The following is a 27,952-nucleotide window of genomic DNA, read 5'->3' on the forward strand; positions in this document are numbered from 1 at the left end:
TTAAATTTTATAAATTTTAATAATAAATTTTAAAAATTTAAATATTAAATTTTAAAGATTTAAATATTAAATTTTAAAAATTTAAATATTAAATTTTAAAAATTTAAATATTAAATTTTAAAAATTTAAATATTAAATTTTAAAAATTTAAATATTAAATTTTTAAAATTTAAATATTAAATTTTAAAAATTTAAATATTAAATTTTAAAAATTTAAATTTTAAATTTTAAAAATTTAAATACTAAATTTTAAAAATTTTACTATTAAAACTTTAAATTTTAAAATTTAAAAATTTATATATTTAAAATTTAAAATTAAAATTTTAAAAATTTAAATACGAAATTTAAAAAATTTAATTATTAAAACTTTAAATTTAAAATTTTAAAAATTTGTATACTAAATTTTAAAAATATATTTATTAAACCTTTAAATTTTAAAATTTAAAAATTTAAATAATAAATTTTAAATATTTAATTATTAAAAATTTAAATTTTAAAATTTAAAAATTTAAATACAAAATTTTAAAAATTTTATTATTCAAAATTTATATCTTAAAATTTAAAAATTTAAATAATAAATTTTAAAAATTTAAATATTAAATTTTATAAATTTAAATATTAAATTTTATAAATCTAAATATTAAATATTAAAAATTTAAATATTTAAATATTAAATTTTTAAAAATTAATTATTAATACTTAATTTTTAATATTGAAAAATTTAAATAATATATTTTAAAAATTTAAATATTAAATTTTAAAAATTTAAATATTAAATATTTAATTATTAAATCTTTAAATTTAAAATTTTAAATATTTAATTATTAAATCTTTAAATTTAAAATTTTAAAAATTTAATTATTAAAACTTTAAATTTTAAAATTTAAAAATTTAAATAATAAATTTTAAAAATTTAACTATTAAAAATTTAAATTTTGAAATTTAAAAATTTAAATACTAAATTTTAAAAATTTAAATATTAAATATTATAAATTTAAATAATAAATTTTAAAAATTTAAATATTAAATTTTAAAAATTTAAATATTAAATTTTATAAATTTAAATAATATAGTTTAAAAATTTAAATATTAAATTTTAAAAATTTAAATATTTAAAATTTTAAATGTTTAAATATTAAATTCTTAAAAATTAATTATTAAAACTTAAATTTTAAAATTAAAAAATTTAAATAACACATTTTAAAAATTTAAATATTAAATTTTAAAAATTTAAATATTAAATTTTAAAAATTTAAATAATAAATTTTAAAAATTTAATTATTAAATTTTAAAGATTTAAATATTAAATTTTAAAAATTTAAATATTAAATTTTAAAAATTTAAATATTAAATTTTAAAAATTTAAATATTTTAAGTTAAAAATTTAAATATTTAAAGTTTAAATTTATAATTTTAAATATTTAAATATTAAATTTTTGAAAATTAATTATTAATACTTAAATTTTAAAATTAAAAAATTTAAATAATAAATTAATTTAAATACTAAATTTTAAAAATTTTACTATTAAAACTTTAAATTTTAAAATTTAAAAATTTAAATATTAAATTTTTAAAATTTAAATAATAAATTTTAAAAATTTATATATTAAATTTTAAAAATTTAAATATTTAAAATTTAAATTTAAAATTTTAAAAATTTAAATACGAAATTTAAAAAATTTAATTATTAAAACTTTAAATTTTAAAATTTAAAAATTTAAATAATAAATTTTAAAAATTTAACTATTAAAAATTTAAATTCTGAAATTTAAAAATTTAAATACTAAATTTTAAAAATTTAAATATTAAATTTTATAAATTTAAATAATAAATTTTAAAAATTTAAATATTAAATTTTAAAAATTTAAATATTAAATTTTATAAATTTTAATAATAAATTTTAAAAATTTAAATATTAAATTTTAAAGATTTAAATATTAAATTTTAAAAATTTAAATAATAAATTTTAAAAATTTAAATTTTAAATTTTAAAGATTTAAATAATAAATTTTAAATATTTAATTATTAAAAATTTAAATTTTAAAATTTAAAAATTTAAATACAAAATTTTAAAAATTTTATTATTCAAAATTTATATCTTAAAATTTAAAAATTTAAATAATAAATTTTAAAAATTTAACTATTAAAAATTTAAATTTTGAAATTTAAAAATTTAAATACTAAATTTTAAAAATTTGAATATTAAATTTTATAAATTTAAATAATAAATTTTAAAAATTTAAATATTAAATTTTAAAAATTTAAATATTAAATTTTATAAATTTAAATAATAAATTTCAAAAAGTTAAATATTAAATTTTAAAAATTTAAATATTTAAAATTTTAAATGTTTAAATATTAAATTTTAAAATTTTAAATATTTTAAATTTAAATTTACAATTTTAAATATTTAAATATTAAATTTTTAAAAATTAATTATTAATACTTAAATTTTAAAATTAAAAAATTTAAATAATAAATTAATTTAAATACTAAATTTTTAAAAATTTTACTATTAAAACTATAAATTTTAAAATTTAAAAATTTAAATAATAAATTTTTAAAATTTAAATAATAAATTTTTAAAATTTAAATAATAAATTTTAATAATTTAAATATTAAATTTTATAAATTTATATATTTAAATTTAAATTTAAAATTTTAAAAATTTAAATACTAAATTTTAAAAATTTAATTATTAGAACTTTAAATTTAAAATTATAAAAATTTGTATACTAAATTTTAAAAATATAATTATTAAACCTTTAAATTTTAAAATTTAAAAATTTAAATAATAAATTTTAAATATTTAATTATTAAAAATTTAAATTTCAAAATTTAAAAATTTAAATAAAAAATTTTTAAAATTTAAATATTAAATTTTATAAATTTACATATTAAATTTTAAAAATTTAAATATTTAAATATTAAATTTTTAAAAACTAATTATTAATACTTAAATTTTAAAATTGAAAAATTTAAATAATATATTTTAAAAATTTAAATATTAAATTTTAAAAATTTAAATAATAAATTTTAAAAATTTAAATAATAAATTTTAAAAATTTAAATATTAAATTTTAAAAATTTAAATATTAAATTTTAAAAATTTTACTATTAAAACTTTAAATTTTAAAATTTAAATACTTAATTTTAAATATTTAATTATTAAATCTTTAAATTTAAAATTTTAAAAATTTAATTATTAAAACTTTAAATTTTAAAATTTAAAAATTTAAATAATAAATTTTAAAAATTTAATTATTAAAAATTTAAATTTTAAAATTAAAAAATTTAAATAACACATTTTAAAAATTTAAATATTAAATTTTAAAAATTTAAATAATAAATTTTAAAAATTTAAATATTAAATTTTAAAGATTTAAATATTAAATTTTAAAAATTTAAATATTAAATTTTAAAAATTTAAATATTAAATTTTAAAAATTTAAATATTATATTTTAAAAATTTAAATATTTAAAGTTTAAATTTATAATTTTAAATATTTAAATATTAAATTTTTGAAAATTAATTATTAATACTTAAATTTTAAAATTAAAAAATTTAAATAATAAATTAATTTAAATACTAAATTTTAAAAATTTTACTATTAAAACTTTAAATTTTAAAATTTAAAAATTTAAATATTTAAAATTTAAATTTAAAATTTTAAAAATTTAAATACGAAATTTAAAAAATTAATTATTAAACCTTTAAATTTTAAAATTTAAAAATTTAAATAATAAATTTTAAATATTTAATTATTAAAAATTTAAATTTTAAAATTAAAAAATTTAAATACAAAATTTTAAAAATTTTATTATTCAAAATATATATCTTAAAATTTAAAAATTTAAATAATAAATTTTAAAAATTTAAATATTAAATTTTATAAATTTAAATATTAAATTTTATAAATCTAAATATTAAATATTAAAAATTTAAATATTTAAATATTAAATTTTTAAAAATTAATTATTAATACTTAATTTTTAATATTGAAAAATTTAAATGATATATTTTAAAAATTTAAATATTAAATTTTAAAAATTTAAATATTAAATATTTAATTATTAAATCTTTAAATTTAAAATTTTAAATATTTAATTATTAAATCTTTAAATTTAAAATTTTAAAAATTTAATTATTAAAACTTTAAATTTTAAAATTTAAAAATTTAAATAATAAATTTTAAAAATTTAACTATTAAAAATTTAAATTTTGAAATTTAAAAATTTAAATACTAAATTTTAAAAATTTAAATATTAAATTTTATAAATTTAAATAATAAATTTTAAAAATTTAAATATTAAATTTTAAAAATTTATATATTAAATTTTATAAATTTAAATAATATATTTTAAAAATTTAAATATTAAGTTTTAAAAATTTAAATATTTAAAATTTTAAATGTTTAAATATTAAATTCTTAAAAATTAATTATTAAAACTTAAATTTTAAAATTAAAAAATTTAAATAACACATTTTAAAAATTTAAATATTAAATTTTAAAAATTTAAATAATAAATTTTAAAAATTTAATTATTAAATTTTAAAAATTTAAATATTAAATTTTAAAAATTTAAGTTTTAATAATTTAATTATTAAAAATTTAAATTTTAAAATTAAAAAATTTAAATACAAAATTTTAAAAATTTTATTATTCAAAATTTATATCTTAAAATTTAAAAATTTAAATAATAAATTTTAAAAATTTAAATATTAAATTTTATAAATTTAAATATTAAATTTTATAAATCTAAATATTAAATATTAAAAATTTAAATATTTAAATATTAAATTTTTAAAAATTAATTATTAATACTTAATTTTTAATATTGAAAAATTTAAATGATATATTTTAAAAATTTAAATATTAAATTTTAAAAATTTAAATATTAAATATTTAATTATTTTAAAAATTTAATTATTAAAACTTTAAATTTTAAAATTTAAAAATTTAAATAATAAATTTTAAAAATTTAACTATTAAAAATTTTAATTTTGAAATTTAAAAATTTAAATACTAAATTTTAAAAATTTAAATATTAAATTTTATAAATTTAAATAATAAATTTTAAAAATTTAAATATTAAATTTTAAAAATTTATATATTAAATTTTATAAATTTAAATAATATATTTTAAAAATTTAAATATTAAATTTTAAAAATTTAAATATTTAAAATTTTAAATGTTTAAATATTAAATTCTTAAAAATTAATTATTAAAACTTAAATTTTAAAATTAAAAAATTTAAATAACACATTTTAAAAATTTAAATATTAAATTTTAAAAATTTAAATAATAAATTTTAAAAATTTAATTATTAAATTTTAAAAATTTAAATATTAAATTTTAAAAATTTAAATATTTTATTTTAAAAATTTAAATATTTAAAGTTTAAATTTATAATTTTAAATATTTAAATATTAAATTTTTGAAAATTAATTATTTATACTTAAATTTTAAAATTAAAAAATTTAAATAATAAATTAATTTAAATACTAAATTTTAAAAATTTTACTATTAAAACTTTAAATTTTAAAATTTAAAAATTTAAATATTAAATTTTAAAAATTTAAATATTTAAAATTTAAATTTAAAATTTTAAAAATTTAAATACGAAATTTAAAAAATTTAATTATTAAAACTTTAAATTTTAAAATTTAAAATTTTAAATAATAAATTTTAAAAATTTAACTATTAAAAATTTAAATTCTGAAATTTAAAAATTTAAATACTAAATTTTAAAAATTTAAATATTAAATTTTATAAATTTAAATAATAAATTTTAAAAATTTAAATATTAAATTTTAAAAATTTAAATATTAAATTTTAAAAATTTAAATATTAAATTTTGTAAATTTTAATAATAAATTTTAAAAATTTAAATATTAAATTTTAAAGATTTAAATATTAAATTTTAAAAATTTAAATATTAAATTTTAAAAATTTAAATATTAAATTTTAAAAATTTAAATATTAAATTTTAAAAATTAAAATATTAAATTTTAAAAATTTAAATATTAAATTTTAAAAATTTAAATATTAAATTTTAAAAATTTAAATACTAAATTTTAAAAATTTTACTATTAAAACTTTAAATTATAAAATTTAAAAATTTAAATATTAAATTTTAAAAATTTAAATATTTAAAATTTAAATTTAAAATTTTAAAAATTTAAATACGAAATTTAAAAAATTTAATTATTAAATTTTAAATTTTAAAATTTAAATATTTAAATAATAAATTTTAAAAATTTAACTATTAAAAATTTAAATTCTGAAATTTAAAAATTTAAATACTAAATTTTAAAAATTTAAATATTAAATTTTATAAATTTAAATATTAAATTTTAAAAATTTAAATAATAAATTTTGAAAATTTAAATTTTAAATTTTAAAGATTTAAATATTAAATTTTAAAAATTTAAATATTAAATTTTAAAAATTTAAATATTAAATTTTAAAAATTTAAATATTAAATTTTAAAAATTTAAATATTTAAAATTTTAAATGTTTAAATATTAAATTCTTAAAAATTAATTATTAAAACTTAAATTTTAAAATTAAAAAATTTAAATAACACATTTTAAAAATTTAAATATTAAATTTTAAAAATTTAAATAATAAATTTTAAAAAATTTAATTATTAAATTTTAAAGATTTTAATATTAAATTTTAAAAATTTAAATATTAAATTTTAAAAATTTAAATATTAAATTTTAAAAATTTAAATATTTTATTTTAAAAATTTAAATATTTAAAGTTTAAATTTATAATTTTAAATATTTAAATATTAAATTTTTGAAAATTAATTATTAATACTTAAATTTTAAAATTAAAAAATTTAAATAATAAATTAATTTAAATACTAAATTTTAAAAATTTTACTATTAAAACTTTAAATTTTAAAATTTAAAAATTTAAATATTAAATTTTTAAAATTTAAATAATAAATTTTAAAAATTTAAATATTAAATTTTAAAAATTTAAATATTTAAAATTTAAATTTAAAATTTTAAAAATTTAAATACGAAATTTAAAAAATTTAATTATTAAAACTTTAAATTTTAAAATTTAAAAATTTAAATAATAAATTTTAAAAACTATTAAAAATTTAAATTCTGAAATTTAAAAATTTAAATACTAAATTTTAAAAATTTAAATATTAAATTTTATAAATTTAAATAATAAATTTTAAAAATTTAAATATTAAATTTTAAAAATTTAAATATTAAATTTTATAAATTTTAATAATAAATTTTAAAAATTTAAATATTAAATTTTAAAGATTTAAATATTAAATTTTAAAAATTTAAATATTAAATTTTAAAAATTTAAATATTAAATTTTAAAAATTTAAATATTAAATTTTAAAAATTTAAATATTAAATTTTAAAAATTTAAATATTAAATTTTAAAAATTTAAATATTAAATTTTAAAAATTTAAATTTTAAATTTTAAAAATTTAAATACTAAATTTTAAAAATTTTACTATTAAAACTTTAAATTTTAAAATTTAAAAATTTAAATATTAAATTTTAAAAATTTAAATATTTAAAATTTAAATTTAAAATTTTAAAAATTTAAATACGAAATTTAAAAAATTTAATTATTAAAACTTTAAATTTTAAAATTTAAAAATTTAAATAATAAATTTTAAAAATTTAACTATTAAAAATTTAAATTCTGAAATTTAAAAATTTAAATTCTGAAATTTAAAAATTTAAATACTAAATTTTAAAAATTTAAATATTAAATTTTATAAATTTAAATAATAAATATTAAAAATTTAAATATTAAATTTTAAAAATTTAAATATTAAATTTTATAAATTTTAATAATAAATTTTAAAAATTTAAATATTAAATTTTAAAGATTTAAATATTAAATTTTAAAAATTTAAATAATAAATTTTGAAAATTTAAATTTTAAATTTTAAAGATTTAAATATTAAATTTTAAAAATTTAAATATTAAATTTTAAAAATTTAAATATTAAATTTTAAAAATTTAAATATTAAATTTTAAAAATTTAATTATTTAAAATTTTAAATGTTTAAATATTAAATTCTTAAAAATTAATTATTAAAACTTAAATTTTAAAATTAAAAAATTTAAATAACACATTTTAAAAATTTAAATAATAAATTTTAAAAATTTAATTATTAAATTTTAAAGATTTAAATATTAAATTTTAAAAATTTAAATATTAAATTTTAAAAATTTAAATATTAAATTTTAAAAATTTAAATATTAAATTTTAAAAATTTAAATATTTTATTTTAAAAATTTAAATATTTAAAGTTTAAATTTATAATTTTAAATATTTAAATATTAAATTTTTGAAAATTAATTTTTAATACTTAAATTTTAAAATTAAAAAATTTAAATAATAAATTAATTTAAATACTAAATTTTAAAAATTTTACTATTAAAACTTTAAATTTTAAAATTTAAAAATTTAAATATTAAATTTAAATACGAAATTTAAAAAATTTAATTATTAAAACTTTAAATTTTAAAATTTAAAAATTTAAATAATAAATTTTAAAAATTTAACTATTAATAATTTAAATTCTGAAATTTAAAAATTTAAATACTAAATTTTAAAAATTTAAATAGTAAATTTTATAAATTTAAATAATAAATTTTAAAAATTTAAATATTAAATTTTAAAAATTTAAATATTAAATTTTATAAATTTTAATAATAAATTTTAAAAATTTAAATATTAAATTTTTAAAGATTTAAATATTAAATTTTAAAAATTTAAATATTAAATTTTAAAAATTTAAATATTAAATTTTAAAAATTTAAATATTAAATTTTAAAAATTTAAATATTAAATTTTAAAAATTTAAATATTAAATTTTAAAAATTTAAATCCTAAATTTTAAAAATTTTACTATTAAAACTTTAAATTTTAAAATTTAAAAATTCAAATATTAAATTTTAAAAATTTAAATATTTAAAATTTAAATTTAAAATTTTAAAAATTTAAATACGAAATTTAAAAAATTTAATTATTAAAACTTTAAATTTTAAAATTTAAAAATTTAAATAATAAATTTTAAAAATTTAACTATTAAAAATTTAAATTCTGAAATTTAAAAATTTAAATACTAAATTTTAAAAATTTAAATATTAAATTTTATAAATTTAAATAATAAATTTTAAAAATTTAAATATTAAGTTTTAAAAATTTAAATATTAAATTTTATAAATTTTAATAATAAATTTTAAAAATTTAAATATTAAATTTTAAAGATTTAAATATTAAATTTTAAAAATTTAAATAATAAATTTTGAAAATTTAAATTTTAAATTTTAAAGATTTAAATATTAAATTTTAAAAATTTAAATATTAAATTTTAAAAATTTAAATATTAAATTTTAAAAATTTAAATATTAAATTTTAAAAATTTAAATATTAAATTTTAAAAATTTAAATATTATATTTTAAAAATTTAAATATTTAAAGTTTAAATTTATAATTTTAAATATTTAAATATTCAATTTTTGAAAATTAATTATTAATACTTAAATTTTAAAATTAAAAAATTTAAATAATAAATTAATTTAAATACTAAATTTTAAAAATTTTACTATTAAACCTTTAAATTTTAAAATTTAAAAATTTAAATATTAAATTTTTAAAATTTAAATAATAAATTTTAAAAACTTAAATATTAAATTTTAAAAATTTAAATATTTAAAATTTAAATTTAAAATTTTAAAAATTTGTATACTAAATTTTAAAAATATAATTATTAAACCTTTAAATTTTAAAATTTATAAATTTAAATTATAAATTTAAATATTAAATTTTATAAATCTAAATATTAAATATTAAAAATTTAAATATTTAAATATTAAATTTTTAAAAATTAATTATTAATACTTAATTTTTAATATTGAAAAATTTAAATGATATATTTTAAAAATTTAAATATTAAATTTTAAAAATTTAAATATTAAATATTTAATTATTTTAAAAATTTAATTATTAAAACTTTAAATTTTAAAATTTAAAAATTTAAATAATAAATTTTAAAAATTTAACTATTAAAAATTTTAATTTTGAAATTTAAAAATTTAAATACTAAATTTTAAAAATTTAAATATTAAATTTTATAAATTTAAATAATAAATTTTAAAAATTTAAATATTAAATTTTAAAAATTTATATATTAAATTTTATAAATTTAAATAATATATTTTAAAAATTTAAATATTAAATTTTAAAAATTTAAATATTTAAAATTTTAAATGTTTAAATATTAAATTCTTAAAAATTAATTATTAAAACTTAAATTTTAAAATTAAAAAATTTAAATAACACATTTTAAAAATTTAAATATTAAATTTTAAAAATTTAAATAATAAATTTTAAAAATTTAATTATTAAATTTTAAAAATTTAAATATTAAATTTTAAAAATTTAAATATTTTATTTTAAAAATTTAAATATTTAAAGTTTAAATTTATAATTTTAAATATTTAAATATTAAATTTTTGAAAATTAATTATTTATACTTAAATTTTAAAATTAAAAAATTTAAATAATAAATTAATTTAAATACTAAATTTTAAAAATTTTACTATTAAAACTTTAAATTTTAAAATTTAAAAATTTAAATATTAAATTTTAAAAATTTAAATATTTAAAATTTAAATTTAAAATTTTAAAAATTTAAATACGAAATTTAAAAAATTTAATTATTAAAACTTTAAATTTTAAAATTTAAAAATTTAAATAATAAATTTTAAAAATTTAACTATTAAAAATTTAAATTCTGAAATTTAAAAATTTAAATACTAAATTTTAAAAATTTAAATATTAAATTTTATAAATTTAAATAATAAATTTTAAAAATTTAAATATTAAATTTTAAAAATTTAAATATTAAATTTTAAAAATTTAAAAATTAAATTTTGTAAATTTTAATAATAAATTTTAAAAATTTAAATATTAAATTTTAAAGATTTAAATACTAAATTTTAAAAATTTAAATATTAAATTTTAAAAATTTAAATATTAAATTTTAAAAATTTAAATAATAAATTTTAAAAATTAAAATATTATATTTTAAAAATTTAAATATTAAATTTTAAAAATTTAAATATTAAATTTTAAAAATTTAAATACTAAATTTTAAAAATTTTACTATTAAAACTTTAAATTATAAAATTTAAAAATTTAAATATTAAATTTTAAAAATTTAAATATTTAAAATTTAAATTTAAAATTTTAAAAATTTAAATACGAAATTTAAAAAATTTAATTATTAAATTTTAAATTTTAAAATTTAAATATTTAAATAATAAATTTTAAAAATTTAACTATTAAAAATTTAAATTCTGAAATTTAAAAATTTAAATACTAAATTTTAAAAATTTAAATATTAAATTTTATAAATTTAAATATTAAATTTTAAAAATTTAAATAATAAATTTTGAAAATTTAAATTTTAAATTTTAAAGATTTAAATATTAAATTTTAAAAATTTAAATATTAAATTTTAAAAATTTAAATATTAAATTTTAAAAATTTAAATATTAAATTTTAAAAATTTAAATATTTAAAATTTTAAATGTTTAAATATTAAATTCTTAAAAATTAATTATTAAAACTTAAATTTTAAAATTAAAAAATTTAAATAACACATTTTAAAAATTTAAATATTAAATTTTAAAAATTTAAATAATAAATTTTAAAAAATTTAATTATTAAATTTTAAAGATTTAAATATTAAATTTTAAAAATTTAAATATTAAATTTTAAAAATTTAAATATTAAATTTTAAAAATTTAAATATTTTATTTTAAAAATTTAAATATTTAAAGTTTAAATTTATAATTTTAAATATTTAAATATTAAATTTTTGAAAATTAATTATTAATACTTAAATTTTAAAATTAAAAAATTTAAATAATAAATTAATTTAAATACTAAATTTTAAAAATTTTACTATTAAAACTTTAAATTTTAAAATTTAAAAATTTAAATATTAAATTTTTAAAATTTAAATAATAAATTTTAAAAATTTAAATATTAAATTTTAAAAATTTAAATACGAAATTTAAAAAATTTAATTATTAAAACTTTAAATTTTAAAATTTAAAAATTTAAATAATAAATTTTAAAAATTTAACTATTAAAAATTTAAATTCTGAAATTTAAAAATTTAAATACTAAATTTTAAAAATTTAAATATTAAATTTTATAAATTTAAATAATAAATTTTAAAAATTTAAATATTAAGTTTTAAAAATTTAAATATTAAATTTTATAAATTTTAATAATAAATTTTAAAAATTTAAATATTAAATTTTAAAGATTTAAATATTAAATTTTAAAAATTTAAATAATAAATTTTGAAAATTTAAATTTTAAATTTTAAAGATTTAAATATTAAATTTTAAAAATTTAAATATTAAATTTTAAAAATTTAAATATTAAATTTTAAAAATTTAAATATTAAATTTTAAAAACTTAAATATTAAATTTTAAAAATTTAAATATTATATTTTAAAAATTTTAATATTTAAAGTTTAAATTTATAATTTTAAATATTTAAATATTCAATTTTTGAAAATTAATTATTAATACTTAAATTTTAAAATTAAAAAATTTAAATAATAAATTAATTTAAATACTAAATTTTAAAAATTTTACTATTAAACCTTTAAATTTTAAAATTTAAAAATTTAAATATTAAATTTTTAAAATTTAAATAATAAATTTTAAAAACTTAAATATTAAATTTTAAAAATTTAAATATTTAAAATTTAAATTTAAAATTTTAAAAATTTGTATACTAAATTTTAAAAATATAATTATTAAACCTTTAAATTTTAAAATTTAAAAATTTAAATTATAAATTTTAAATATTTAATTATTAAAAATTTAAATTTTAAAATTTAAAAATTTAAACACAAAATTTTAAAAATTTTATTATTCAAAATTTATATCTTAAAATTCAAAAATTTAAATAAAAAATTTTTAAAATTTAAATATTAAATTTTAAAAATTGAAACATTCAACTTTAAAAATTTAATATATTAAATTTTAAAAATTTAAATAATAAATTTTAAAAATTTAAATATTAAATTTTATAAATTTAAATATTAAATTTTATAAATTTAAATATTAAATTTTAAAAATTTAATTATTTAAATATCAAATTTTTAAAAATTAATTAATAATACTTAATTTTTAAAATTAAAAAATTTAAATAATATATTTTAAAAATTTAAATATTAAATTTTAAAAATTTAAATATTAAATATTTAATTATTAAATCTTTAAATTTAAAATTTTAAGAATTTAATTATTAAATCTTTAAATTTAAAATTTTAAAAATTTAATTATTAAAACTATAAATTTTAAAATTTAAAAATTTAAATAATAAATTTTAAAAATTTAACTATTAAAAATTTAAATTTTGAAATTTAAAAATTTAAATACTAAATTTTAAAAATTAATAATATTAAATTTTGTAAATTTAAATAATAAATTTTAAAAATTTAAATATTAAATTTTAAAGATTTAAATATTAAATTTTAAAAATTTAAATATTTTAAGTTTAAAAATTTAAATATTAAATTTTAAAAATTTAAATATTAAATTTTAAAAATTTAAATATTTTAAGTTTAAATTTATAATTTTAAATATTTAAATATTAAATTTTTAAAAATTAATTATTAATACTTAAATTTTAAAATTAAAAATTTTAAATAATAAATTAATTTAAATAATAAATTTTAAAAATTTTACTATTAAAACTTTAAATTTGAAAATTTAATAATTTAAATAATAAATTTTTAAAATTTAAATAATAAATTTTAAAAATTTAAATATTAAATTTTAAAAATTTAAATATTTAAAATTTAAATTTAAAATTTTAAAAATTTAAATACTAAATTTTAAAAATTTAATTATTAAAACTTTAAATCTAAAATTTTAAAAATTTGTATACTAAATTTTAAAAATATAATAATTAAACCTTTAAAGTTTAAAATTTAAAAATTTAAATAATAAATTTTAAATATTTAATTGTTAAAAATTTAAATTTTAAAATTTAAAAATTTAAATACTAAATTTTAAAAATTTTATTATTCTAAATTTATATTTTATAATTTAAAAATTTAAATAATAAATTTTTAAAATTTAAATATTAAATTTTAAAAATTGAAACATTCAACTTTAAAAATTTAAATATTAAATTTTAAAAATTTAAATATGAAATTATAAAATTTAAATAATAAATTTTAAGAATTTAAATATTAAATTTTATAAATTTAAATATTAAATTTTAAAAATTTAAATATTTAAATATTAAATTTTTAAAAATTAATTATTAATACTTAAATTTCAAAATTAAAAAATTTAAATAAAATATTTTAAAAATTTAAATATTAAATTTTAAAAATTTAAGAATTAAATATTTAATTATTAAATCTTTAAATTTAAAATTTTAAAAATTTAATTATAAAATCTTTAAATTTAAAATTTTAAAAATTTAATTATTAAAACTTCAAATTTTAAAATTTAAAAATTAAATAATTAATTTTAAAAATTTAATTATTAAAAATTTTAATTTTAAAATTTAAAAATTTAAATACTAAATTTTAAAAATTTTATTATTTAAACTTTAAATATTAAAATTTAAAAATTTAAATAATAAATTTTTAAAATTTAAATAATAAATTTTAAAAATTTAAATATTTAAAATTTAAATTTAAAATTTTAAAAATTTAAATACTAAATTTTAAAAATTTAATTATCAAAACTTTAAATTTTAAATTTTAAAAATTTAAATACTAAATTTTAAAAATTTAATTATTAAATCTTTAAATATAAAATTTTAAAAATTTAATTATTAAAACTTTAATTTTTAAAATTTAAAAATTTAAATAATAAATTTTTAAAATTTAAATATTAAATTTTAAAAAATTAAACATACAACTTTAAAAATTTAAATATTAAATTTTAAAAATTTAAATATTAAATTTTAAAAATTTAAATATTAAATTTTAAAAATTTAAATATTAAATTTTAAATGTTTAAATATTAAATTTTTAAAATTTAATTATTTTAATTTTAAAACTAAAAAATTTAAATAATAAATTTTAAAATTTAAGTATTAAATTTTAAAAATTTAAATATTTAAAATTTAAGTTTAAAATTTTAAAAATTTAAATACTAAATTTTAAAATTTAAATACTAAATTTTAAAAATTTAAATATTTAAATATTAATTATTAATACTTAAATTTTAAAATTAAAAAATTTAAATAATATATTTTAAAAATTAAAATATTAAATTTTAAAAATTTAAATAATAAATTTTAAAAATTTAATTATTAAAACTTTAAATTTTAAAATTTAAAAATTTAAATAATAAATTTTTAAAATATAAACATTAAATTTTAAAAACTGAAACATTCAACTTTAAAAATTTAAATTTTAAATTTTAAAAATTTAAATTTTAAATTTTAAAAATTTAAATAATAAATTTTTAAAATTTAAATATTAAATTTTATAAATTTAAATATTAAATTTTAAAAATTTAAATATTAAATTTTAAAAATTTTAATATTTAAAATTTAATTTTATAACTTTAAAAATTTAAATACTAAATTTTAAATATTTAATTATTAAATCTTTAAATTTAAAATTTTAAAAATTTAATTATTAAAACTTTAAATTTTAAAATTTAAAAATTTAAATAATAAATTTTAAAAATTTAACTATTAAAAATTTAAATTTTGAAATTTAAAAATTTAAATAATAAATTTTAAATATTTAATTGTTAAAAATTTAAATTTTAAAATTTAAAAATTTAAATACTAAATTTTAAAAATTTTATTATTCAAAATTTATATTTTAAAATTTAAAAATTTAAATAATAAATTTTTAAAATTTAAATATTAAATTTTAAAAATTGAAACATTCAAATTTAAAAATTTAAATATTAAATTTTAAAAACTTAAATATGAAATTATAAAATTTAAATAATAAATTTTAAGAATTTAAATATTAAATTTTAAAGATTTAAATATTAAATTTTTTAAAATTAATTATTAATACTTAAATTTTAAAATTAAAACTTTAAATAATAAATTAATTTAGATACTAAATTTTAAAAATTTTACTATTAAAACTTTAAATTTGAAAATTTAATAATTTAAATATTAAATTTTAAAAATTTAAATATTTAAAATTTAAATTTAAAATTTTAAAAATTTAAATACTAAATTTTAAAAATTTAATTATTAAAACTTTAAATTTAAAATTTTAAAAATTTGTATACTAAATTTTAAAAATATAATAATTAAACCTTTAAATTTTAAAATTTAAAAATTTAAATAATAAATTTTAAATATTTAATTGTTAAAAATTTAAATTTTAAAATTTAAAAATTTAAATACTAAATTTTAAAAATTTTATTATTCAAAATTTATATTTTAAAATTTAAAAATTTAAATAATAAATTTTTAAAATTTAAATATTAAATTTTAAATATTGAAACATTCAAATTTAAAAATTTAAATATTAAATTTTAAAAATTTAAATATGAAATTATAAAATTTAAATAATAAATTTTAAGAATTTAAATATTAAATTTTAAAGATTTAAATATTAAATTTTTTAAAATTAATTATTAATACTTAAATTTAAAAATTAAAAACTTTAAATAATAAATTAATTTAGATACTAAATTTTAAAAATTTTACTATTAAAACTTTAAATTTGAAAATTTAATAATTTAAATATTAAATTTTAAAAATTTAAATATTAAATTATAAAATTTAAATAATAAATTTTAAGAATTTAAATATTAAATTTTATAAATTTAAATAATAAATTTTAAAAATTTAAATATTTAAATATTAAATTTTTAAAAATTAATTATTAATACTTAAATTTTAAAATTAAAAAATTTAAATAATATATTTTAAAAATTTAAATATTAAATTTTATAAATTTTAATAATAAATTTTAAAAATTTAAATATTAAATTTTAAAGATTTAAATATTAAATTTTAAAAATTTAAATAATAAATTTTAAAAACTTAAATTTTAAATTTTAAAAATTTAAATATTAAATTTTAAAAATTTAAATATTAAATTTTAAAAATTTAAATATTAAATTTTAAAAATTTAAATATTAAATTTTAAAAATTTAAATATTAAATTTTAAAAATTTAAATATTAAATTTTAAAAATTTAAATATTAAATTTTAAAAATTTAAATATTTAAAGTTTAAGTTTATAAATTTAAATATTTAAATATTAAATTTTTAAAAATTAATTATTAATATTTAATTTTTAAAATTAAAAAATTTAAATAATATATTTTAAAAATTTAAATATTAAATTTTAAAAATTTAAATATTAAATATTTAATTATTAAATCTTTAAATTTAAAATTTTAAAAATTTAATTATTAAAACTTTAAATTTTAAAATTTAAAAATTTAAATAATAAATTTTAAAAATTTAACTATTAAAAATTTAAATTTTGAAATTTAAAAATTTAAATATTAAATTTTATAAATTTAAATAATAAATTTTAAAAATTTAAATATTAAATTTTAAAAATTTAAATATTAAATTTTATAAATTTAAATAATATATTTTAAAAATTTAAATATTAAATTTTAAAAATTTAAATATTTAAAATTTTAAATGTTTAAATATTAAATTCTTAAAAATTAATTATTAAAACGTAAATTTTAAAATTAAAAAATTTAAATAACACATTTTAAAAATTTAAATATTAAATTTTAAAAATTTAAATAATAAATATTAAAAATTTAAATATTAAATTTTAAAGATTTAAATATTAAATTTTAAAAATTTAAATATTTAAAATTTTAAAGTTTTAAATATTAAATTCTTAAAAATTAATTATTAAAAAATTAAAAAATTTAAATAACACATTTTAAAAATTTAAATATTAAATTTTAAAAATTTAAATATTAAATTTTAAAAATTTAAATTATATATTTTAAAAATTTAAATATTATATTTTAAAAATTTAAATATTTAAAGTTTAAATTTATAATTTTAAATATTTAAATATTAAATTTTTGAAATTTAATTATTAATACTTAAATTTTAAAATTAAAAAATTTAAATAATAAATTAATTTAAATACTAAATTTTAAAAATTTTACTATTAAACCTTTAAATTTTAAAATTTATAAATTTAAATATTAAATTTTTAAAATTTAAATAATAAATTTTAAAAACTTAAATATTAAATTTTAAAAATTTAAATATTTAAAATTTAAATTTAAAATTTTAAAAATTTGTATAATAAATTTTAAAAATATAATTATTAAACCTTTAAATTTTAAAATTTAAAAATTTAAATTATAAATTTTAAATATTTAATTATTAAAAATTTAAATTTTAAAATTTAAAAATTTAAATACAAAATTTTAAAAATTTTATTATTCAAAATTTATATCTTAAAATTCAAAAATTTAAATAATAAATTTTTAAAATTTAAATATTAAATTTTAAAAATTGAAACATTCAACTTTAAAAATTTAATATATTAAATTTTAAAAATTTAAATAATAAATTTTAAAAATTTAAATATTAAATTTTATAGATTTAAATATTAAATTTTATAAATTTAAATATTAAATTTTAAAAATTTATATATTTAAATATTAAATTTTTAAAAATTAATTAATAATACTTAATTTTTAAAATTAAAAAATTTTAATAATATATTTTAAAAATTTAAATATTAAATTTTAAAAATTTAAATATTAAATATTTAATTATTAAATCTTTAAATTTAAAATTTAAAGAATTTAATTATTAAATCTTTAAATTTAAAATTTTAAAAATTTAATTATTAAAACTTTAAATTTTAAAATTTAAAAATTTAAATAATAAATTTTAAAAATTTAACTATTAAAAATTTAAATTTTGAAATTTAAAAATTTAAATACTAAATTTTAAAAATTTAAATATTAAATTTTGTAAATTTAAATAATAAATTTTAAAAATTTAAATATTAAATTTTAAAGATTTAAATATTAAATTTTAAAAATTTAAATAATAAATTTTAAAAATTTAAATATTAAATTTTAAAGATTTAAATATTAAATTTTAAAAATTTAAATATTAAATTTTAAAAATTTAAATATTAAATTTTAAAAATTTAAATATTAAATTTTAAAAATTTAAATATTTTAAGTATAAATTTATAATTTTAAATATTTAAATATTAAATTTTTAAAAATTAATTATTAATACTTAAATTTTAAAATTAAAAACTTTAAATAATAAATTAATTTAAATACTAAATTTTAAAAATTTTACTATTAAAACTTTAAATTTGAAAATTTAATAATTTAGATAATAAATTTTTAAAATTTAAATAATAAATTTTAAAAATTTAAATATTAAATTTTAAAAATTTAAATATTTAAAATTTAAATTTAAAATTTTAAAAATTTTAATACTAAATTTTAAAAATTTAATTATTAAAACTTTAAATTTAAAATTTTAAAAATTTGTATACTAAATTTTAAAAATATAATAATTAAACCTTTAAATTTTAAAATTTAAAAATTTAAATAACAAATTTTAAATATTTAATTGTTAAAAATTTAAATTTTAAAATTTAAAAATTTAAATACTAAATTTTAAAAATTTTATTATTCAAAATTTATATTTTAAAATTTAAAAATTTAAATAATAAATTTTTAAAATTTAAAAATTAAATTTTAAAAATTGAAACATTCAACTTTAAAAATTTAAATATTAAATTTTAAAAATTTAAATATAAAATTATAAAATTTAAATAATAAATTTTAAGAATTTAAATATTAAATTTTATAAATTTAAATATTAAATTTTAAAAATTTAAATATTAAATTTTAAAAATTTAAATATTTAAATATTAAATTTTTAAAAATTAATTATTAATACTTAAATTTTAAAATTAAAAAATTTAAATAATATATTTTAAAAATTTAAATATTAAATTTTAAAAATTTAAGAATTAAATATTTAATTATAAAATCTTTAAATTTAAAATTTTAAAAATTTAATTATTAAAACTTTAAATTTTAAAATTTAAAAATTTAAATAATAAATTTTAAAAATTTAATTATTAAAAATTTTAATTTTAAAATTTAAATATTTAAATACTAAATTTTAAAAATTTTATTATTTAAACTTTAAATATTAAAATTTAAAAATTTAAATAATAAATTTTTAAAATTTAAATAATAAATTTTAAAAATTTAAATAATAAATTTTAAAAATTTAAATATTTAAAATTTAAATTTAAAATTTTAAAAATTTAATTATCAAAACTTTAAATTTTAAATTTTAAAAATTTAAATACTAAATTTTAAAAATTTAATTATTAAATCTTTAAATATAAAATTTTAAAAATTTAATTATTAAAACTTTAAATTTTAAAATTTAAAAATCTAAATAATAAATTTCTAAAATTTAAATATTAAATTTTAAAAAATTAAACATACAACTTTAAAAATTTAAATATTAAATTTTAAAAATTTACATATTAAATTTTAAAAATTTAAATATTAAATTTTAAAAATTTAAATATTATATTTTAAATGTTTAAATATTAAATTTTTATAAATTAATTATTAATACTTAAATTTTAAAATTAAAAAATTTAAATAATATATTTTAAAAATTTAAATATTAAATTTTAAAAATTTAAATAATAAATTTTAAAAATTTAATTATTAAAACTTTAAATTTAAAATTTTAAAAATTTAATTATTAAAACTTTAAATTTTAAAATTTAAAAATTTAAATAATAAATTTTTAAAATATAAATATTAAATTTTAAAAACTGAAACATTCAACTTTAAAATTTAAAAATTTAAATAATAAATTTTAAATATTTAATTGTTAAAAATTTAAATTTTAAAATTTAAAAATTTAAATACTAAATTTTAAAAATTTTATTACTCAAAATTTATATTTTAAAATTTAAAAATTTAAATAATAAATTTTTAAAATTTAAATATTAAATTTTAAAAATTGAAACATTCAACTTTAAAAATTTAAATATTAAATTTTAAAAATTTAAATATGAAATTATAAAATTTAAATAATAAATTTTAAGAATTTAAATATTAAATTTTATAAATTTAAATAATAAATTTTAAAAATTTAAATATTTAAATATTAAATTTTTAAAAATTAATTATTAATACTTAAATTTTAAAATTAAAAAATTTAAATAATATATTTTAAAAATTTAAATATTAAATTTTAAAAATTTAAATATTAAATTTTAAAACTAAAAAATTTAAATAATAAATTTTAAAATTTAAGTATTAAATTTTAAAAATTTAGATATTTAAAATTTAAATTTAAAATTTTAAAAATTTAAATACTAAATTTTAAAGTTTTAATTACTAAAACTTTAAATTTTAAAATTTAAATACTAAATTTTAAAAATTTAAATATTTAAATATTAAATTTTTAAAAATTAATTATTAATACTTAAATTTTAAAATTAAAAAATTTAAATAATATATTTTAAAAATTTAAATATTATATTTTAAAAATTTAAATAATAAATTTTAAAAATTTAATTATTAAAACTTTAAATTTAAAATTTTAAAAATTTAATTATTAAAACTTTAAATTTTAAAATTTAAAAATTTAAATAATAAATTTTTAAAATATAAATATTAAATTTTAAAAACTGAAACATTCAACTTTAAAAATTTAAATATTAAATTTTAAAAATTTAAATATTAAATTTTAAAAATTAAAATAATAAATTTTTAAAATTTAAATATTAAATTTTATAAATTTAAATATTAAATTTTAAAAATTTAAATATTTAAATATTAAATTTTTAAAAAATTAATTATTAATATTTAAATTTTAAAATTAAAAAATTTAAATAATATATTTTAAAAATTTAAATATTACATTTTAAAAATTTAAATAATAAATTTTAAAAATTTAAATATTAAATTTTAAAAATTTAAATATTAAATTTTAAAAATTTAAATATTAAATTTTAAAAATTTAAATATTAAATTTTAAAAATTTAAATATTAAATTTTAAAAATTTTAATATTTAAAATTTAATTTTATAATTTTAAAAATTTAAATACTAAATTTTAAATATTTAATTATTAAATCTTTAAATTTAAAATTTTAAAAATTTAATAATTAAATCTTTAAATTTAAAATTTTAAAAATTTAATTATTAAAACTTTAAATTTTAAAATTTAAAAATTTAAATAATAAATTTTTAAAATTTAAATAATAAATTTTAAAAATTTAAATAATAAATTTTAAAAATTTAAATATTTAAAATTTAAATTTAAAATTTTAAAAATTTAATTATCAAAACTTTAAATTTTAAATTTTAAAAATTTAAATACTAAATTTTAAAAATTTAATTATTAAATCTTTAAATATAAAATTTTAAAAATTTAATTATTAAAACTTTAAATTTTAAAATTTAAAAATCTAAATAATAAATTTCTAAAATTTAAATATTAAATTTTAAAAAATTAAACATACAACTTTAAAAATTTAAATATTAAATTTTAAAAATTTACATATTAAATTTTAAAAATTTAAATATTAAATTTTAAAAATTTAAATATTATATTTTAAATGTTTAAATATTAAATTTTTATAAATTAATTATTAATACTTAAATTTTAAAATTAAAAAATTTAAATAATATATTTTAAAAATTTAAATATTAAATTTTAAAAATTTAAATAATAAATTTTAAAAATTTATTAAAACTTTAAATTTAAAATTTTAAAAATTTAATTATTAAAACTTTAAATTTTAAAATTTAAAAATTTAAATAATAAATTTTTAAAATATAAATATTAAATTTTAAAAACTGAAACATTCAACTTTAAAATTTAAAAATTTAAATAATAAATTTTAAATATTTAATTGTTAAAAATTTAAATTTTAAAATTTAAAAATTTAAATACTAAATTTTAAAAATTTTATTACTCAAAATTTATATTTTAAAATTTAAAAATTTAAATAATAAATTTTTAAAATTTAAATATTAAATTTTAAAAATTGAAACATTCAACTTTAAAAATTTAAATATTAAATTTTAAAAATTTAAATATGAAATTATAAAATTTAAATAATAAATTTTAAGAATTTAAATATTAAATTTTATAAATTTAAATAATAAATTTTATAAATTTAAATATTTAAATATTAAATTTTTAAAAATTAATTATTAATACTTAAATTTTAAAATTAAAAAATTTAAATAATATATTTTAAAAATTTAAATATTAAATTTTAAAAATTTAAATATTAAATTTTAAAACTAAAAAATTTAAATAATAAATTTTAAAATTTAAGTATTAAATTTTAAAAATTTAGATATTTAAAATTTAAATTTAAAATTTTAAAAATTTAAATACTAAATTTTAAAGTTTTAATTACTAAAACTTTAAATTTTAAAATTTAAATACTAAATTTTAAAAATTTAAATATTTAAATATTAAATTTTTAAAAATTAATTATTAATACTTAAATTTTAAAATTAAAAAATTTAAATAATATATTTTAAAAATTTAAATATTATATTTTAAAAATTTAAATAATAAATTTTAAAAATTTAATTATTAAAACTTTAAATTTAAAATTTTAAAAATTTAATTATTAAAACTTTAAATTTTAAAATTTAAAAATTTAAATAATAAATTTTTAAAATATAAATATTAAATTTTAAAAACTGAAACATTCAACTTTAAAAATTTAAATATTAAATTTTAAAAATTTAAATATTAAATTTTAAAAATTAAAATAATAAATTTTTAAAATTTAAATATTAAATTTTATAAATTTAAATATTAAATTTTAAAAATTTAAATATTTAAATATTAAATTTTTAAAAAATTAATTATTAATATTTAAATTTTAAAATTAAAAAATTTAAATAATATATTTTAAAAATTTAAATATTACATTTTAAAAATTTAAATAATAAATTTTAAAAATTTAAATATTAAATTTTAAAAATTTAAATATTAAATTTTAAAAATTTAAATATTAAATTTTAAAAATTTAAATATTAAATTTTAAAAATTTAAATATTAAATTTTAAAAATTTTAATATTTAAAATTTAATTTTATAATTTTAAAAATTTAAATACTAAATTTTAAATATTTAATTATTAAATCTTTAAATTTAAAATTTTAAAAATTTAATAATTAAATCTTTAAATTTAAAATTTTAAAAATTTAATTATTAAAACTTTAAATTTTAAAATTTAAAAATTTAAATAATAAATTTTTAAAATTTAAATAATAAATTTTAAAAATTTAAATAATAAATTTTAAAAATTTAAATATTTAAAATTTAAATTTAAAATTTTAAAAATTTAATTATCAAAACTTTAAATTTTAAATTTTAAAAATTTAAATACTAAATTTTAAAAATTTAATTATTAAATCTTTAAATATAAAATTTTAAAAATTTAATTATTAAAACTTTAAATTTTAAAATTTAAAAATCTAAATAATAAATTTCTAAAATTTAAATATTAAATTTTAAAAAATTAAACATACAACTTTAAAAATTTAAATATTAAATTTTAAAAATTTACATATTAAATTTTAAAAATTTAAATATTAAATTTTAAAAATTTAAATATTATATTTTAAATGTTTAAATATTAAATTTTTATAAATTAATTATTAATACTTAAATTTTAAAATTAAAAAATTTAAATAATATATTTTAAAAATTTAAATATTAAATTTTAAAAATTTAAATAATAAATTTTAAAAATTTAATTATTAAAACTTTAAATTTAAAATTTTAAAAATTTAATTATTAAAACTTTAAATTTTAAAATTTAAAAATTTAAATAATAAATTTTTAAAATATAAATATTAAATTTTAAAAACTGAAACATTCAACTTTAAAATTTAAAAATTTAAATAATAAATTTTAAATATTTAATTGTTAAAAATTTAAATTTTAAAATTTAAAAATTTAAATACTAAATTTTAAAAATTTTATTACTCAAAATTTATATTTTAAAATTTAAAAATTTAAATAATAAATTTTTAAAATTTAAATATTAAATTTTAAAAATTGAAACATTCAACTTTAAAAATTTAAATATTAAATTTTAAAAATTTAAATATGAAATTATAAAATTTAAATAATAAATTTTAAGAATTTAAATATTAAATTTTATAAATTTAAATAATAAATTTTAAAAATTTAAATATTTAAATATTAAATTTTTAAAAATTAATTATTAATACTTAAATTTTAAAATTAAAAAATTTAAATAATATATTTTAAAAATTTAAATATTAAATTTTAAAAATTTAAATATTAAATTTTAAAACTAAAAAATTTAAATAATAAATTTTAAAATTTAAGTATTAAATTTTAAAAATTTAGATATTTAAAATTTAAATTTAAAATTTTAAAAATTTAAATACTAAATTTTAAAGTTTTAATTACTAAAACTTTAAATTTTAAAATTTAAATACTAAATTTTAAAAATTTAAATATTTAAATATTAAATTTTTAAAAATTAATTATTAATACTTAAATTTTAAAATTAAAAAATTTAAATAATATATTTTAAAAATTTAAATATTATATTTTAAAAATTTAAATAATAAATTTTAAGAATTTAAATATTAAATTTTATGAATTTAAATATTAAATTTTAAAAATTTAAATAATAAATTTTAAAAATTTAAATATTAAATTTTAAAGATTTAAATATTAAATTTTAAAAATTTAAATATTAAATTTTAAAAATTTAAATATTAAATTTTAAAAATTTAAATATTTTAAGTTTAAATTTATAATTTTAAATATTTAAATATTAAATTTTTAAAAATTAATTATTAATACTTAAATTTTAAAATTTAAAATTTTAAATAATAAATTTAGATACTAAATTTTAAAAATTTTACTATTAAAACTTTAAATTTGAAAATTTAATAATTTAAATAATAAATTTTCAAAATTTAAATAATAAATTTTAAAAATTTAAATATTAAATTTTAAAAATTTAAATATTTAAAATTTAAATTTAAAATTTTAAAAATTTAAATACTAAATTTTAAAAATTTAATTATTAAAACTTTAAATTTAAAATTTTAAAAATTTGTATACTAAATTTTAAAAATATAATAATTAAACCTTTAAATTTTAAAATTTAAAAATTTAAATAATAAATTTTAAATATTTAATTGTTAAAAATTTAAATTTTAAAATTAAAAATTTAAATACTAAATTTTAAAAATTTTATTATTCAAAATTTATATTTTAAAATTTAAAAATTTAAATAATAAATTTTTAAAATGTAAATATTAAATTTTAAAAATTGAAACATTCAACTTTAAAAATTTAAATATTAAATTTTAAAAATTTAAATATGTAATTATAAAATTTAAATAATAAATTTTAAGAATTTAAATATTAAATTTTATAAATTTAAATAATAAATTTTAAAAACTTAAATATTTAAATATTAAATTTTTAAAAATTAATTATTAATACTTAAATTTTAAAATTAAAAAATTTAAATAATATATTTTAAAAATTTAAATATTAAATTTTTTAAAAATTTTAATAATAAATTTTAAAAAGTTAAATATTAAATTTTAAAGATTTAAATATTAAATTTTAAAAATTTAAATAATAAATTTTAAAAATTTAAATTTTAAATTTTAAAGATTTAAATATTAAATTTTAAAAATTTAAATATTAAATTTTAAAAATTTAAATATTAAATTTTAAAAATTTAAATATTAAATTTTAAAAATTTAAATATTAAATTTTAAAAATTTAAATATTAAATTTTAAAAATTTAAATATTTAAAGTTTAAATTTATAATTTTAAATATTTAAATATTAAATTTTTAAAAATTAATTATTAATACTTAATTTTTAAAATTAAAAAATTTAAATAATATATTTTAAAAATTTAAATATTAAGTTTTAAAAATTTAAATATTAAATATTTAATTATTACATCTTTAAATTTAAAAATTTAAAAATTTAATTATTAAATCTTTAAATTTAAAATTTTAAAAATTTAATTATTAAAACTTTAAATTTTAAAATTTTATTATTCAAAATTTATATTTTAAAATTTAAAAATTTAAATAATAAATTTTTAAAATTTAAATATTAAATTTTAAAAATTGAAACATTCAACTTTAAAATTTTAAATATTAAATTTTAAAAATTTAAATATGAAATTATAAAATTTAAATATTAAATTTTAAGAATTTAAATATTAAATTTTATAAATTTAAATATTAAATTTTAAAAATTTAAATAATAAATTTTAAAAATTTAAATATTAAATTTTAAAGATTTAAATATTAAATTTTAAAAATTTAAATATTAAATTTTAAAAATTTAAATATTAAATTTTAAAAATTTAAATATTAAATTTTAAAAATTTAAATATTAAATTTTAAAAATTTAAATATTTTAAGTTTAAATTTATAATTTTAAATATTTAAATATTAAATTTTTAAAAATTAATTATTAATACTTAAATTTTAAAATTTAAAACTTTAAATAATAAATTAATTTAGATACTAAATTTAAAAAATTTTACTATTAAAACTTTAAATTTGAAAATTTAATAATTTAAATAATAAATTTTTAAAATTTAAATAATAAATTTTAAAAATTTAAATATTTAAAATTTAAATTTAAAATTTTAAAAATTTGTATACTAAATTTTAAAAATATAATAATTAAACCTTTAAATTTTAAAATTTAAAAATTTAAATAATAAATTTTAAATATTCAATTGTTAAAAATTTAAATTTTAAAATTAAAAATTTAAATACTAAATTTTAAAAATTTTATTATTCAAAATTTATATTTTAAAATTTAAAAATTTAAATAATAA

The sequence above is a fragment of the Aethina tumida genome, chromosome 7 (genome assembly GCF_024364675.1).
Source record: "Aethina tumida isolate Nest 87 chromosome 7, icAetTumi1.1, whole genome shotgun sequence".
Taxonomy (NCBI): Eukaryota; Metazoa; Arthropoda; class Insecta; order Coleoptera; family Nitidulidae; genus Aethina; species Aethina tumida.